The sequence below is a fragment of the Barbus barbus genome, assembly GCF_936440315.1.
Source record: "Barbus barbus genome assembly, chromosome: 3".
In the NCBI taxonomy this organism is placed as follows: Eukaryota; Metazoa; Chordata; class Actinopteri; order Cypriniformes; family Cyprinidae; genus Barbus; species Barbus barbus.
In genome coordinates this window covers 37,267,144-37,282,658 of record NC_136731.1, presented here as the reverse complement: position 1 = coordinate 37,282,658, position 15,515 = coordinate 37,267,144, and the positions used below count along the sequence as shown (strand labels likewise).

General features: G+C 38.0%; 1 protein-coding gene across 1 annotated transcript in view; it reads right to left on the bottom strand.

Annotated features, from left to right (window-relative positions):
* Positions 1 to 10,617, bottom strand: part of LOC306845746 (gap junction gamma-1 protein-like) — a 33,744-nt gene extending 23,127 nt beyond the window's left edge. The window contains exon 1 of the mRNA XM_079378719.1: positions 10,240 to 10,617. The gene's annotated coding sequence lies outside the window, so the exon portion shown is untranslated. The remainder of the gene's footprint in view (positions 1 to 10,239) is intronic.
* Positions 10,618 to 15,515: the final 4,898 nt, after the last annotated feature.

Genomic DNA, 15,515 nt, shown 5'->3' with positions numbered 1-15,515 from the left:
TTGGGCGTACTATTCATACGCTCTTTCATGAGATCGGGTTGAACACTGCATTACAAAGTGAATCGTTAGAGCTATGATATTCTATGACATTAGCGATATAATTTACACTATATTCCCCATTTAATTTACATAATGAGAAACCATGAGGTGAATAAATACTGACAGTCAGTGTTCAATGTTCAAATAATTTCAAGAAATGTAAAGTATTTTGGCTCGTTTGGGTGTCTCCTTTTCTGTGGGAGCTGTGTGGAGGGAGGAGAGTGTTGTGTTCATCTATGTTTTTATGAATGCGTTTCTTCATATATTTGCCCACATGCTTTGAACTATGCTGTATGGGTTGCGATCAGGACCTTCCCAAGCATATTTGCAAAGTGTTCATTGTCAAACTCCAAAATTAGATTATTTTAATTCTTAAAAAAGGGCTTTATTTTATTTGAAAAAGTAAGTTTTATTTTACAAAATATTTTTGTCTTGTATATATTTTTTCATAAGATCAGATAAGATTTTCAGCTGCCATATGGTCAAGTTACAATATGCCATTCAGATGTTACAATGCACCCCACTTACGGGGTATGTTGTCACATTTCAGTTCCATTCTTTTGGGGTAAATAAAGAAAGACGTATACACTGCAATTACGAAACAAAACCACATATTTATTTGTACTAGACAAGTGTAAAATGAATGTGGGAAAAAAATTATACTCTGAACCCCATGTGGATTTCCACAAACTGAGAAAGTGTTAGTGTTATGCCCCACTCTCCCCTAGTGCTCTTGTGGTTTAAAATAACTAGCTTCACAGTCATTACACTTGGAAATGTGTGTACATGTGTGTTTCTGGAAAACGCAGCTAAGGCAGTGTGCTCTTTACAGCTGAGCTCCTTCAGGCAGAAGATTTAAATGGCATAATTCACATTACTTAACTGAAAACACACACACAATGCATCCAGGCAGTTTTTGAAGCTTTGTCGTACAGAGTCTATTTGTAAGACAGCAGTGAGGTGACAGAGGCAATCCAGAGGCAAGAGGAGTATGCCAGCACAAGCGCTCCAGAGGAGGATTTTTATAAATGAATGCAATAATAATGTTGCCCTGCATTTCTATGAATGGTAATGTACTCTGATGAAAAAAACAAAAACAAGTGGCCTGCTGAGGTGTCATTTTTAAACTGAGCATGGGCGAAGATAGCAGAGTATATTTAAAACAGAGAGGTCAAACCCACCCTCGCTCTTGCACTCACATCTATCTATATAAACACACATACACTGGAGCATATTCATTAAACCATGCAGAAATTGTAAATGACTTGAGGGAAGAGAGACAGACTGCTCCGAATACACACACACAACAGCCATTTACATACACACAATACTGCTCACATTCATGCACAGTACATAGAAAAGGCCAGTATTTCACAATCTTCAAATGCATCATACACACATACGTGCTTCATTTTAAAACGGTTGAGAAATGGATCACAGACTGTTTACGGATGTGTCCATGTAAAAGGGTGAACGGGATTAATCTCCCCAGCATCCCTTCCCCCAATCCCGTCTTTCTCTCGGCTCTCCCTCTTCCCTTATTCATCTGTTCATCTGCGCCTGTGTGTCACTGTTAACTTCATCCATCCTCATCCTCCTGCCTTCATCTTTTCCATCAAACAGGATTTTTGGAGGTTATGCAAAGCATGTTTGCTGGACTGGTAGCTTCTCAACTGAACTGTGTAAATCTAATTATAGACACTACACTTTCCCCAAAACCCTGCGATTACGAGCCCTTCACCCACTTTTCAAGTCCAGTTCCCTACTGTTTCATGACAGACATCTATTGATGATACAGTGAATGACTAGTGTAAGCACATCTCGAGAAGGTGTGCAGCTCAGCAAAAAATACGAATCGATTAACGAGTAAGAGAAAAGAGATTGCAACAAACAGAAGTTCAGACAAGAGCCACTCAAAATGATATCCCCATTACAGTGTGACAGCCAACATAATTCATTCGTCTTTAGCAGGTTTATATACACTGCTGTTGAAAAGTTAAGGGTCTTGGGATATTTTAATGTTTTTGAAATAAGTACTCACCAAGGCTGCATTTTATTTGATAAAAATACAGTAAACATTGTAAAATAGTATACATTTAAACAACCATTTTCGGTTTAATATTTTTACATGTAATTTATTCCTGATGCAAAACTGAATATTCAGCATCATTACTCCAGTCTTCAGGGTCACATGATCCTTCAGAAATCATTATGATATGCATTATCAGAAACACTCGGAAATCTGACTATTGTAATTCACTATAATGTTACTAGTCAAGTGAAAAGTCAATCTGTTGTTCATCCTCACCAAAGACAATTTTTACTTGCATTTGGCACTTAGGATGCGTTCATTTCAGACCCTGCTCATGTCCTTCATCTTCATCATCCTATCTCAGCCTAGATGTCTATTATCATCTGCTGCTCCACCCTGACCTCCATTCTGCCTCTCTGATCATTATTCAGCCACTTTAGACATATACTGTAGTCTTATCAACTAGGAGGAACCGTTCATGAATATATACAGTATGTGTGAATGTCATTGTGCCTCCAACTTAAAAATGGGTTAACTGTGGGTAGGATTTTAATTCTTATATATACAGTATATATACACAAACTCCTGAGAAGGATCAAGAACAAACACTTACAGAGATTATGGTAGTCTTATTGCTGTCATTTCTGGAGCTTTTGTCTTTATTAGATAGCTCTTAAATTGATGAGAATCAAAGCGATCATCATTACCAGTTACACAAATGCACTTAAATACACACACTGCTACACAAGCTGCTGGCTCCAATTTGGAAAGCATTAATATGGTAAATATAATAATTAATACAAGATAATCATCTTGTAATGATATAAATGCAAGCATTTGACATGTTTATGATCCATCATCTCCTAATTACAGATTTAGAATAAATTGCTTACAATACTGCCCAAGTATGTGTGTTCAGAGCCCACTGCATGGATTAAAAGGATGAGATCATTATTTTTTCAGATTGCAACATCATGCCTTTATATTATGCATAAAGAATGACGTAAGCAAACATTGTTTAAATGATCCGTAAAAACTAATTGAGCTTTTAGTCTGCAAGTGTAAATGAGGAAGGTTATGAACTGCACCGTAAAATTGTTACTGACCTGAGAAGCCATTTCTGTCACCCCATGAGTTTTTGACCAACGGGGCTGATGAGACAGAACAAAAAATGTTGCTGTAGTCAGTCAACAAGCTATTACATCATCAATTTATTATATAAATATGTATATTAAAATGTGTCCATAAAAACATGCATGAACAGCAGTGTGATAAAGCTTAATTTGAATGATTTTGTGAATATGTATCTTTAACCACACAATGGTCATTCGCTACTGTTAAGAAATTTGGGGTCAGCAAATTGTTTCTTCAGCACGGATGCATTAAATTGATTAAAAGTGACAGTAAGGACATGCACTGAGCTAAAACAAATTAAATGAGTAATTCATCCGACTGATTCAATGCAATAACTTCTAGGTCTTTTTGGAGTGATTCAGTAAAAGAAATGGCTGAAAAGAATCATTTGTTTATAAATCAGACTCTGTTTTTGCGCACAGTATTTTTGCATGCAGCCAGTAAAGATGTGTTTCTTATTGACTTTGTATTTTTTTCTTGAGCTATACTCTTAAAATCTCATCACATTCAACTTAGACTGCAAACACACAAACTGGGTAATATCTTTTTTCCTTTGTCGTGGAGTAGCACTGCCGCTGAATAGCGATGCAGGAAACAATGCTGTATATACACACACATAATCAACACACACAGGGAGTGAATTAACTCAGGGGAACTGTGAATATTACCTCAGCTCACCTCATTATCTTGCTTCTTTTACTCACTCATGGACTCTCTCGCTTCTACTTGTCACACATGCTTTTGTTATTTGGCCTGCCTATTCATTTCTTCATTCCAGTCTTTCTACACCTGGTATTAACATCAGTCTCAGTTGATCAGACCACAAGTGGTCAGCCGAAACAGATTTAATTTACACTTAAAACAACATGCATCTCAAATGCACCTCTGAGTATAAAATCTCTGTTTCTGAGCAGCGATTACATTACGTGCTAAGCAGGAGGTGGCACTGAGGCTTTAAACAGGCTTGTGTTCACCAGTTCACGGTGGAGTAAAGGTTTAGAGAGGGTCCACAACCACGGCTTTGCTTTGAAGGCAAATTCAGCAAGACTGCACTATGTTTGACAATATATTTTGCCCTGCAGACTTACAAAAAACCCCCAAAACAATTCTCCACTGGACCTTGTGCATAAATGTGGCCAAAAACCTGATATTCCAAACACATTGTTGGAAATATTTGCCATTGCACGTCAACACTAATATATACACATCTTGGCCCTAAAACATCCTTCACACAGATGTAAACAGTAGAGCGACCAAACGACCAAAGATCTGGTCCAACCTCAAAACAAAAAAGAATAAATCCCACACACTACCCACACTTGCAAATGTATCAAAATATGAATTTATTCACTCACAATATTCTATTTCAAAAAAGTTGTTTCAAAGAATATCCAAAATATTTTTGGTGTACATTTACTTGAGAAGCAAAATAGTTTTTATTCTTAAAATAAGAAACAATATCTGCCAGTGAGGTGATAAAAATAAACTTTTTTTTTTGTACTGCACCTGCTATGGCTCATTTTTTCTTAAGCATGAAGTCACTTAATTTTTTTTTTTTTTTTACAAAAAAAGACTTTCTAAAGTTATTTCATATCTCAAGTGAACGTATCTTCATTTAAGATAAAGATACTTCATTTAAACATTTGTGCTGGAAAACAAGACAAAAATACAGAGTAAGAAAATTTTTGCAGTGAAAGGATGAAGAGAAAAAGGAGGAACATAACAGTACCATGAAGTGAGAAACAGCTTAATATGAGTAAAGGAGAAATATTGTAGTCTCCATGGAAACGATGACTTGTCAAAGAGGGGATTTCTCCCAAATCTGAGCTTTAAGCCTTTGATCAAGGCGTGTGCGAGAATGTGTGTCTGTGAGCGTGTTTGAGAGAGCGAGCTCCACTGGCGACTCACAATGCCATATACCTGCAGATGATCCCACAGTAAATAAAAACCATGTCTGAATAAAAACTGAGATTAGACTCGAACAATGGAATTCCATTTCCACGGACACAATCATTCCCAAAGGCAAACAATGCAATTCCATTACAGTTTAGAGCGCATTAAACCCTAGGAAAATTCAGTTGTTGGCCTGAAGAAAAAAAACCTAGGAATTGCCCTCTATGTTGCAATAAATCCTCTGGAAAATGTTTTCTTTTTCTCTCTTTCCTCTTTAACTTACACACTCTTACAGCGTAAACACTCAATATAAATCAACAACGTTTGTAGGTAGGAGAAACTCCACGGAATACGTCTCACCTCATTTTCTATTTTTAAAGACTGATTTAAAGGTTGTTTGTCTGAGGGGCACTTTGTCCTGTTTCCTCTACTTCTGTCCATCTTTCCTTTTTCCTCATTCTTGTCTTGCCAAGAAACCAAGAAGTGACAACATAAGGGGAGACATTATAAATACATCAAGCTATTTAAAACTAAAGAGAGATTTAAGGTTCAAGGACAGAGGGGACAAAAATGAAAGAGAAGACCAGGGAGGAAGAGCCGCGGAGCAGACGCAAAGATGCTGGGTTAGCGTTAGCACGCTAGCATATGTGTCGCCGGCGGGCTTTTTCCTCGTCTGGAGCACATGGTGGCCCTGCGCTCTGATTGGTTCGGTCCTTGTGGCCATGGAAACCCAGCCATGGATGAACGATACCCCCTCTGAACATGACTTGGGGAAAAGACAGGAAACAAGGACATCTCTCTCTCACTCACACACACACACATTCAGTCTAATACTTTCTGACCTGTGTTGGAGGACTCATGTTTTGTGTTGATGATGTAACCAAGGGGTCTGTCACTGCGCTCATGGCAGGATCACTGAGGGAGAGTTAGAGGTGAACAGAAAGGAGAAACAGATCACACGGAAATGAAAAAGTGCAAGAGCAGCTTGGTTTTCTGACTCCCTTCTTGTACTTTGTTCTTGATTTACTCTTGCTGTAAAATGAAAGTGTTGAGCTAGAAGAGACAGCCCCAGTGAAATACTAAACAAAAATACTTTTCTTTTAGACGCGTTTTGTTTTTGATCATTTTTTTTGTCATAAACATCCACTCAGCCAGACGTTAATTTAATAACAGAGAGATTCAATAAGTAATCTGTTAATGATCTGATTCAAATTCATGACTGTCTGAGACTTTTTTTTTTTTTGTCCGATTCAGATTTTTTTTATTAATGAATTGAACATCATTGGTCATTTTGGCTTTTTTTTTTTTTTTTTTTTTTTTGCTCTTGCAGCCTGCAAAGACGACGTTTGTTTATTTACAGTCTTTTTTTTTTTCTACTGACACAGTAGGACCAGCAATTCAGATTTATATTTGCCATGTCATTTTTCCACTGGCCTCAACAAAGAAATATACAAATTTATCAATTTATATGTAAAACTTTAGATTAGCATTTATAATTTCACACTTGCAAGTTCATTACTCTTATATTAACATTATAATATTTACTAAACATTTTTGTATTATATTAAAAATATGATTAAAACATAAAATGATTAAAAACAAAAAATACTGAGAGGCAGAATTTGCTAATTTGCAAGGCACCAAAATGCAAGTAAATGATAATAGCTAGATCGCATTTGCCTAAAAGGGCAGATTATAGCTCTGGGCCAGCAGCCATCCTATTTGTTGAGCCCTCATCGCACGGTGTCATGGGCCAGTGTTCACCATCACATTCAATTCAGGTGTAAAACTAACAAAAGAAAGTCAGGGCTTTAGATTCTGGGGAAACACTTTGGGATACATCAAATTGGTGCTTTAACTGCAAAACGTCCTGTTTGTTGTGCCTCCAATTGGGCATGAGATCTACACCTCTCTACACTCCCAGGCAAAAGAGGAAGAAATGGAGCCCAGAGTCTTCAACCTAATAGATGTCCTTAGCGTTTCTGTTTTCCTCTGTCTGTCTCTGACAGGACCAAGACCTGGCTGGGTCAACAGAGCCCATGTACTTGTCTTTGACACAGGTTGTGTGTCACCACAGAGACTTGTGCATGAGAAAGAGAAAGTTTTGAAAAAGATGATGTTGGGCAGGCCATGGGAGGGAATGCTGTAAATCAGGATGGCTTGTTTGTGTGTGTGTGTGTGTGTGTGTGTGTGTGTGTGTGTGTGTGAGATGTGGCCTCTGTTGTCTCCGTGTGTCCCGTCTTTGCAGTCATCCCTTGCTGTCACAAAGCATTAATACTGACTGCAGATTTACTCACTCAGCCACAGAAGCTGAGAACGCACACTCACGTGTGTGTCTGTGTGTGTTTGGATAGATGGCAAAGGTTCACTTCAGCACGGAGCTGTGTGGAAGAAAAGGATCACATAAGACTCCTTCCCACTGGGAATGTCACTGAGGATCTATAACCACACACACACACACACACTCATTATGAATCATCATGATGTTAAGGACAGCACTCCTTTGTAGAAAACACGAGTACACACACAAAAACTATAGTGTTTATAGTGTGCGTGTATGTGTGAGGTTTTGCGTAGACTGTGGTTGCCAAATGTTAAAAATCTATCGGTCAATGTTTGCCACCATTCATTTGAATCTCCATATGGATAACAGATTGACAGACTTTGTAACAGACTTACTGAGAGGCTTCGGAGCCTCCCCACTTATCTGATGCTGCTTCGATCTGGGTGGTCAAAACTGGCCTTGACCAGCCGGAACGAAGCAGTCTGTTTTGTCTCTTTGTGTGTGTGCGTATGTTCACATTAGAAAGCTGTACACAGGCCAGGTTCCTCAGATCAGGCTCCTGGACTTGAGTGCATGAGCGTGTGTGTAATTGCATGCCAGACAGAATGTGCTCCTCATCGCTCTTTCACCCATGTGAAGCACAATTTCCATTCCTTTCTTTACCATTTTCTTTCTGCCATTAAGTCCAATGTCTACTGTGTGTATGTAATAATAAGTCACATAGAAACACTGTTGTATCACACACTGATATGCCTAAGACTTGAGATGAAAGAGGTCTAACAGAAAACGAAGAACAGAAAATAGGATGGTGCGTGCATGAAAGAGGGTTCTTGACATGCCATCGTGTCTACATGCATATCACATATATCCTATATAACATAATTATAATTATTTAAATCCATACTAGTTTATGATTTATAGATTATCCTTTAAATGATAATCTTAATTACTATATTAACGAGAATCCAAAATAAATTTCATAAACTGGTGTTTCTTAAAAAAAAAAAAAAAAAAAAAAGTTCTCTTCACATTTTTCACACAATAATAAATATTCAAATACTTTGTTTATTGCATTCTTTGTTTATATCATCAGTTTTAAACCTGCAATTAAACTTGCAATTTTAATGTTTTCATTGGGTTGGATAAAAGGATAAAACAAAATCTATATAACAAAAGATATCTGAAAATAAAATTAAGGCATGGAAAAAAATAATAGCTAATGACATAAAAATATTATATTTAAATTAAATAGATTTTATTTGAGATATATTTTAAACATTTGCAACGATAAATTTACATACATTTTCATATAAATAAAAAAAATCTGACATTTAAGCACCAGAAGTAAAACAATCAACCAAATACTTTAATACATTACAGTTTATGATTTGATTTTTCTTTTTTCAAAACGCACAGACACCTTTAACATGGCGTTATTAAAGTTTGCAAGCCCATCAGAGCTATAAATCCATCACTGGGCAAAACAACGACCAGTTTTCAAGATTATTTAAAGCAACCGTTCATTGTAATTTTAAACAGGATGCATCTGACAAATCCAGACATATAAGGCATCTACATAGCAACTTCGCAAAAGAAGAGAGAAAGGCGGCAGAACGAACGCACAGGCATCCTTGGAGTGAATGCATGATTTAAAAATTAAAAAGTATCTACAGCTTACATTGAACTATTTCAGTATCACTCTCCAGCTTAAAGACATCAGGTCAAAACACCTGGAATGTTTTTGATGGTTTTAAGATGACTGATTGGGTTGTAGTTTGCTTGAGTGCCTGACATATTACAGTCTGATAAGAATTTTTAAAATTGCCCTAAATCCATTTTTATTTTTATTACAGTACAAAAAATATTACACAAATGCTAGAAAACGCACTCTGTGCCTCTACACACCACCACCTCACCTCTGCTAATGAAACACTTTATGCTCCAATATCAGCTAATTGCTTTAATCAGATGTTTTGGTGCATAACTGTGACAAATACCTGCAAGGCTTGTTGCTGTGGAGCAGTGAGCCAAACAGATACAGTACAAGCATACATTTAACTGGAAAACATGGTGTCCGCTTAGCAGACATTAAACAGACAGACTTAGACCAAACACTGAATAAAAATAGCTGGACACTAACAGTATGAAAGCAAAACAAAATACATTTAACTGGCAATCCCAATTGCAAGAGCAATCCTCTCTAAAACAAAGATGCTTTTATGGACATTATCTGATCCCAGTGTATAAACTGAGGGAGGGACTTTCCTGGAGATCTTGGCTTTTTTGAAGGTGACTTTAACAAGTACCTTCTGCTTTCAATCACAACTTTTTTTTCAGCTTTTTTTATCCTTTATATATATTAAAAAAAAAAAAAAACCCAAAAAGGAGAAAAATATATATATATTTTCTTATTTAGTAGAAGAATTGAACTACATTAAGGTTAGTGATCAACACAAATCATGAATGCTACAAAAAGTGAAGAAAAGGAAACACGTCCAATTTCTCCAGTTTCAAAACCTTTACTAAAACCCAAATCCTCAATGTCAGCTTTGCCTGGTTAAAATCAAACAAAAGCAATGCAAGCAGAAAATGTGAAGTCTATAAAGACATTTTGTTTCTGTCAGCAAAAAACGCTGAACCAAACCCGTGGTTAAAAGTGTCATTAATTGCACTCGATAACGTCTCACAGTTGTGACCACATAATGTGCTGCTTTTTACACAAAAGCACATGTAATTGTATTAAATTAAGTATTAAGCATCTAATTTATTGACAACCTCGCCAAAATATGGTACGCGCTCCAGTTCATGCACGTGCACACAAAATATCTTGTTAGTAAAACACAAATGTGACTCTTACCGCTCTGCGAGTCTGTGATGATTATTTAAAGGAGAAGGATGCCCGGTCCCAGAGTCTTAATCGCTGCCCAAGTCCTCCGTTAACGGACTCGCCTCCGCCTCTGTCTCGTCTTCACTGAAGACTTCACGAGACCTCGGAGCGCGACTCAAATCGTCCGATTTTAACATGCTGCTCGGTAACAAATGCTGTTTTATTGCGAGGGTTGTTGATATTCGCTTGCAGTCTGTCGCTATGTTCATAAACTCAGCGAGCTCGTCTCGTGCCCCTATTTACCTGGCGAAATAATCTCGCGCGCTTGCGGTGTCGTTTTCAATCGCGCGCCTGAAGTCACCAGTTACGGCGAACACGTGCGACCCGGCCATCCTACTATCTGTCAACAATAAATGACTGCGATTTCAAGCTGTCTCCGTCCTCGTGGGGAGGCTGGGAGACGATGACTGCTTCCGCGGCTCACCCACGCGACTTTTTTGGTTGTTTATCATGGTGAAAGGCGAAAGTGCACGACCTTGTCTGAGGGATGCTACACTGAAGGGGAAGCCTGACGGATGCTTGCTCACTGACCAGAGGAATTTCTGACGCTCACAAAAGGCGAAGGATGATTGACTTGCGCGCGAGCTCGCTCTCATGCGTGGTTTTCTTTGGACATAAAAAGCCATTCTTCTAACCCAGTGGTTCCACGCCAATACTGCACGTTTTGCATGTCTCCTGAATCAAACACACCTGATTCAGGTCATCAGCTCATTAATAGAAACTCCAAGACCTGAAATTGGTGTCACACTCTTACAAATAAAGGTGCATAAAAGGTTCTTCACAGTGATGCAATATAGAAGAATCATTTTTGGTTCCAAAAAGAACCATTCAGTCAAAGGTTCTTTAAAGAGCCATCTCTTCCTTACCTTTTTATGATCTAAAGAACCTTTTATCACCACAAAGAACCTTTTGTGAAACAGAAAGGTTCTTAAGATGTTAAAGATTCTTTATGGAACCATTTAGACAAAAAAAAAAAAGTTCTTCTGTGGCATCGTGAAGCACCTTTATTTTTAAGAGCGGAGAGGAGACATCCAAAATGTGCAGTGGTGCCTCTATCAGGATCATATTTCGATGAATTCTTTAATAGACATAAATAGGATGTCAAGAAATGGGCATGATTAAAATGATTAGAATCTAGTGAAATAAGCACAACGTGGAACATGGACCCTTTTCACAAGTCTGTGATGATACGTTTAACAGTCATCAGCATCGTAAATCCTCATTTTAAAATGTATGTACATTTATAACACTATACGTTGTATTATATCACCTTTGCATCAAATTACAAAAAACAGTTAACGCTAATGCGAGGGTGTTTCTAATGCAGCGTCTATGGGAGGGATGGAAATTTGAAATTGTTCTCTCTTCTGATTGCTAAAATCAATCTCTCTCAATTTCTTTCCTTTTTTTGAATGTCGTGAAAACACTATCGTACAGTGTTTTTTTTTTTTTTGTTATTTCAGCAAATGTGAGTGCAAAAAATATATTTGTGGTACTCTCCCATTCACTGCTCTTGAAGTTAACCCAACTACGACTTCCGCTGCTGAGAAACCCGGAAATGTGAAAAAGGTCCACTGGATTGGGTTTTCACCTCTAAACAAAAAACCCCCCAAATTTTTATTTAGTTTTTACAATAGCTTTCTACATTCACTTATTGGAGAATCTGCTGTTTATTAAAGCTGAAGTCTTATTCACAGTCGTATTCGGCCCTTCAACTTAATTAAGCCAGACTTCTAATACCTGCCCAGCCCTGTACCCTCTTACAAAAGTTGAGTTGATGGTTCTTACCCTGAAACCGTGTTCCATCAGCCTAAAGTCTGAAGGAGCCATTGTAACCTCTCCATCTGCTCTCAACTCTGACATTCAGACACTCTGACAGGAACTTTGACGGGCGGACTGGTTCAGGTGCACAGGCTGACATCTTATACAGACAGTGACATTGGAAATGGGGTTTCCTCCTAACCAGAGGCATCTCTCTCTCTCTCTCTCTCTCTCTCTCTCTCCCTCTGTTGTCTTTGTGTTCTGTCTCTCTCTCCATTTCTCACTTGTCAGATGATGGCATGGCTTAGGCTGGTTAGAGTCCAGGAGCATTAAATAATTATGGATGCTACGGATGGCATGGATCCGATCAAACTGTTCTGATAGTTGTGACTCGGAGGTAGGGGGAAATCAGGCTCCCAAAGTTTGTGCACTCTGGGTGGTTTTGGTTTTCGGCATATGGTGCTCAAAAACAGCCTGAAGTGACACAAAGTGCTCCAATACTTCTGTTCGTCAAATCATCTCGTGGTGTCTGCCAGAAATTCCCTGGTGTCCTGTTTAACCCGAATCTCTCGCTCCAACTTGTGGGAAAGGAGAAGAGTAGTCGACAGAGAGGCAACACTGAGCTGTCGGATCAAGATGGTGACAATGTCACATCAAATCAGTCCCTTAATCAGTCAGTCAGTGTGATTGAACAAACGATCGGACAGCCACAACTCATTAAAGAAACTTTTTATTTAGCATTGTGAGCACAAAATGCCAGAGTTAAGATCTAAAACTTTCTTCAGTCACATTACGGTGAAATTTCATTTAATATCACGATATACTATAGTCATCATAACCCATATTTTAACAGCATCACCTTTTCTTTTAATATCTTTAAAACTTAGGTCTTTTGCTAGCGATTCACAAAGTTTAGTAATTCCTTTCCACTGTATTTAGGATCGACTTTCCCTTTTTCCATTACTTCTGTTAAACATTAGTGTCTCATATAAGAGTCTATATATGTATACATAGACTGAAAATCTGGTCTGACTCGCCATGCTATAGATGCTTCAAGAGGCTTTTTCTGACAAATGAGCAAACTTAAGCTTAGTTCTCAATTTCCCCTGAAATGTATCTAGCCTAGTATTGTCAGGATCAGGAAGTCCCTATCCACTCTTCCTCTCTCGTTCTACTGTAGAAGGTACAATTGTAGCTTAATCTGTTTCTCTATTTCTTTCTGACCCTGATTCATGATTGCACTCCCTGCTGCTGCTGCTGTGGAGTGGCAGTATCATGTCTGTGTTTATGTACTGACTGCATGACTATATCAAAAAAAAAAGTAGTAGTAATCATACTATTATTTGAATATATTATATTTTCTGCACATTTTCTCCCATTTCTAGTATGATGAGTTTTATTGGATACCATAAGTTAAGAAATATACCAATTTTATACCAAATGTTACCAAAATTATTAAAATTTTATACAAATAAATGTGCAAATGTTATACAAATGCAACATATTGCATATTTTACACATGCAACATAATAAGGTTTCATGAGTACAGCGAGTTACTATCTTAAGTGTTTATTGTTGCATGTTTTATTTATAAAATAGTAGGCAGTATACAGTACGGGGGAAGTCGTGGCCTAATGGTTAGAGAGTCGGACTCCTAATCGAAAGGTTGCGGGTTCGAGTCTCTGGCCGGCAGGAATTGTAGGTGGGGGGAGGGAATGTCCAGCGCTCTCTCCACCCTCAATACCACGACTGAGGTGCCCTTGAGCAAGGCACCGAACCCCCAATTGCTCCCCGGGCGCCGCAGCATGGCTGCCCACTGCTCCGGGTGTGTGTTCACGGTGTGTGTGTGTGTGCATTTGTTCACTACTCACTGCTGTGTGTGTGCACTTGGATGGGTTAAACGCAGAGCACCAATTTCGAGTATGGGTCACCATACTTGACAATACGTCACGACTGTATACAATGTAGTATAGCATGCAGTAAACAATATTTTGCATTCCAAACAAAGCCCATGTGTTGTTTCTTGTTTATGTGTCTCCTACATTGTTGTGAGAAACGCTGCCCTCATGTGGTGTCATGACCTGGTTCTTTGCTATTCTTTTGACAAAGGGTCATGAGAAGGTTATGGTTTGAAAGTGTAATGGGATGAAGTATTATTGTGTGCCAAACATTGAAAGGAGTTAGCATTTTAGCACTTCCAGTTCCATCGTCCCAAAGTCAATACATTTTTTAAAATATTATTATTTATTGGTTAAATGCCTGAAATACAGTCTATGGTTTCAGTACTTTTAATCAAGCTCAAGATATTTTCACATTTTATTCTATCACATAAAATACATCCGTAATACCAACTTGTGATTTAAAAAAACAACAACAACAAAAAAAAACTTGGTTGCTAACTGAGAGGTTGTCACGGACACACAAACACACATACACACACACAAAAATCTGCTTTTTACATCCTTGTGTCTATAATCATAACAAGCTCCAAAAATGACAAAAAACAAATAAAAGTAAGTAACAGCAGCACATCATTATAGCACTTTAACAGGTCATATAATCATACAGGATTGAATCATAACTGAATAAACAATGACAGAATTGTTATTTTTTTGGGTTAAATATTTTTTTAAGCAGATACTATGACATTCTAATACCAAGAAATATCCATTCATGAACATTTGAACCAAAGCCTCGTCTAAGCACTAGACCAAAACAGTACCAGCTGGGCAACAACATGCTCAAAAGAGGTCATTTTTGAATCATTGGCATGGAGCAGAGATGACACTTGAGTAGCCAATAAATGCACAAGACACCAACAGCCAAATGATATTTCATAGGATGGAAGAAAACGTCTGGAGATCCAAGGCAAGTTGCCAGAGATAAATGTGGCTGCCTAATAGAACATGCTCAAATGCCAAAATCTTATTAAGGCGTCAAGGTGAATGTCTATAATAAAGTCAGTATTTGGCTTAGAACTTAGAAATAAGCTGCATGCACATCTTTTGATGATCATGATGTGTGTATTACAAGATTTCTGACTCATAATGTGATTGTATTATGACAGTTTTTTGACTCGGAGGCAGAATGTGTGTGTGTGTATATGCAGTGTGACTGTGCAGAGCCCACGGCATCTGGTCTGATGGCAGCGAATGTGAAACGTGCCGAAACACACACACTAACACAAACATTCACACACAACCTTTGAGCACAATTTGAAAATCCCTGCTAAATATAGAAAAACACACTAGTACGCCAAGACCTTGGGAGAAGACTTTCACAGAGAATATTATTTCACCATTTATTCTGCTAGAAAGTGACCCTGGTATTCAGTCCTTCCTCCCCTTTCTCTCTTGACAGGCAGGTTAGATTTTCAATAATGAGACCACCTCTGAGCTGCCTGACAATCTTAGCTGAGTAGCTAAGTACTTTCCACAGGAGCATTATGTATTTCTGTTTGGTGAAATTAAGAAAAACTTGTTTAA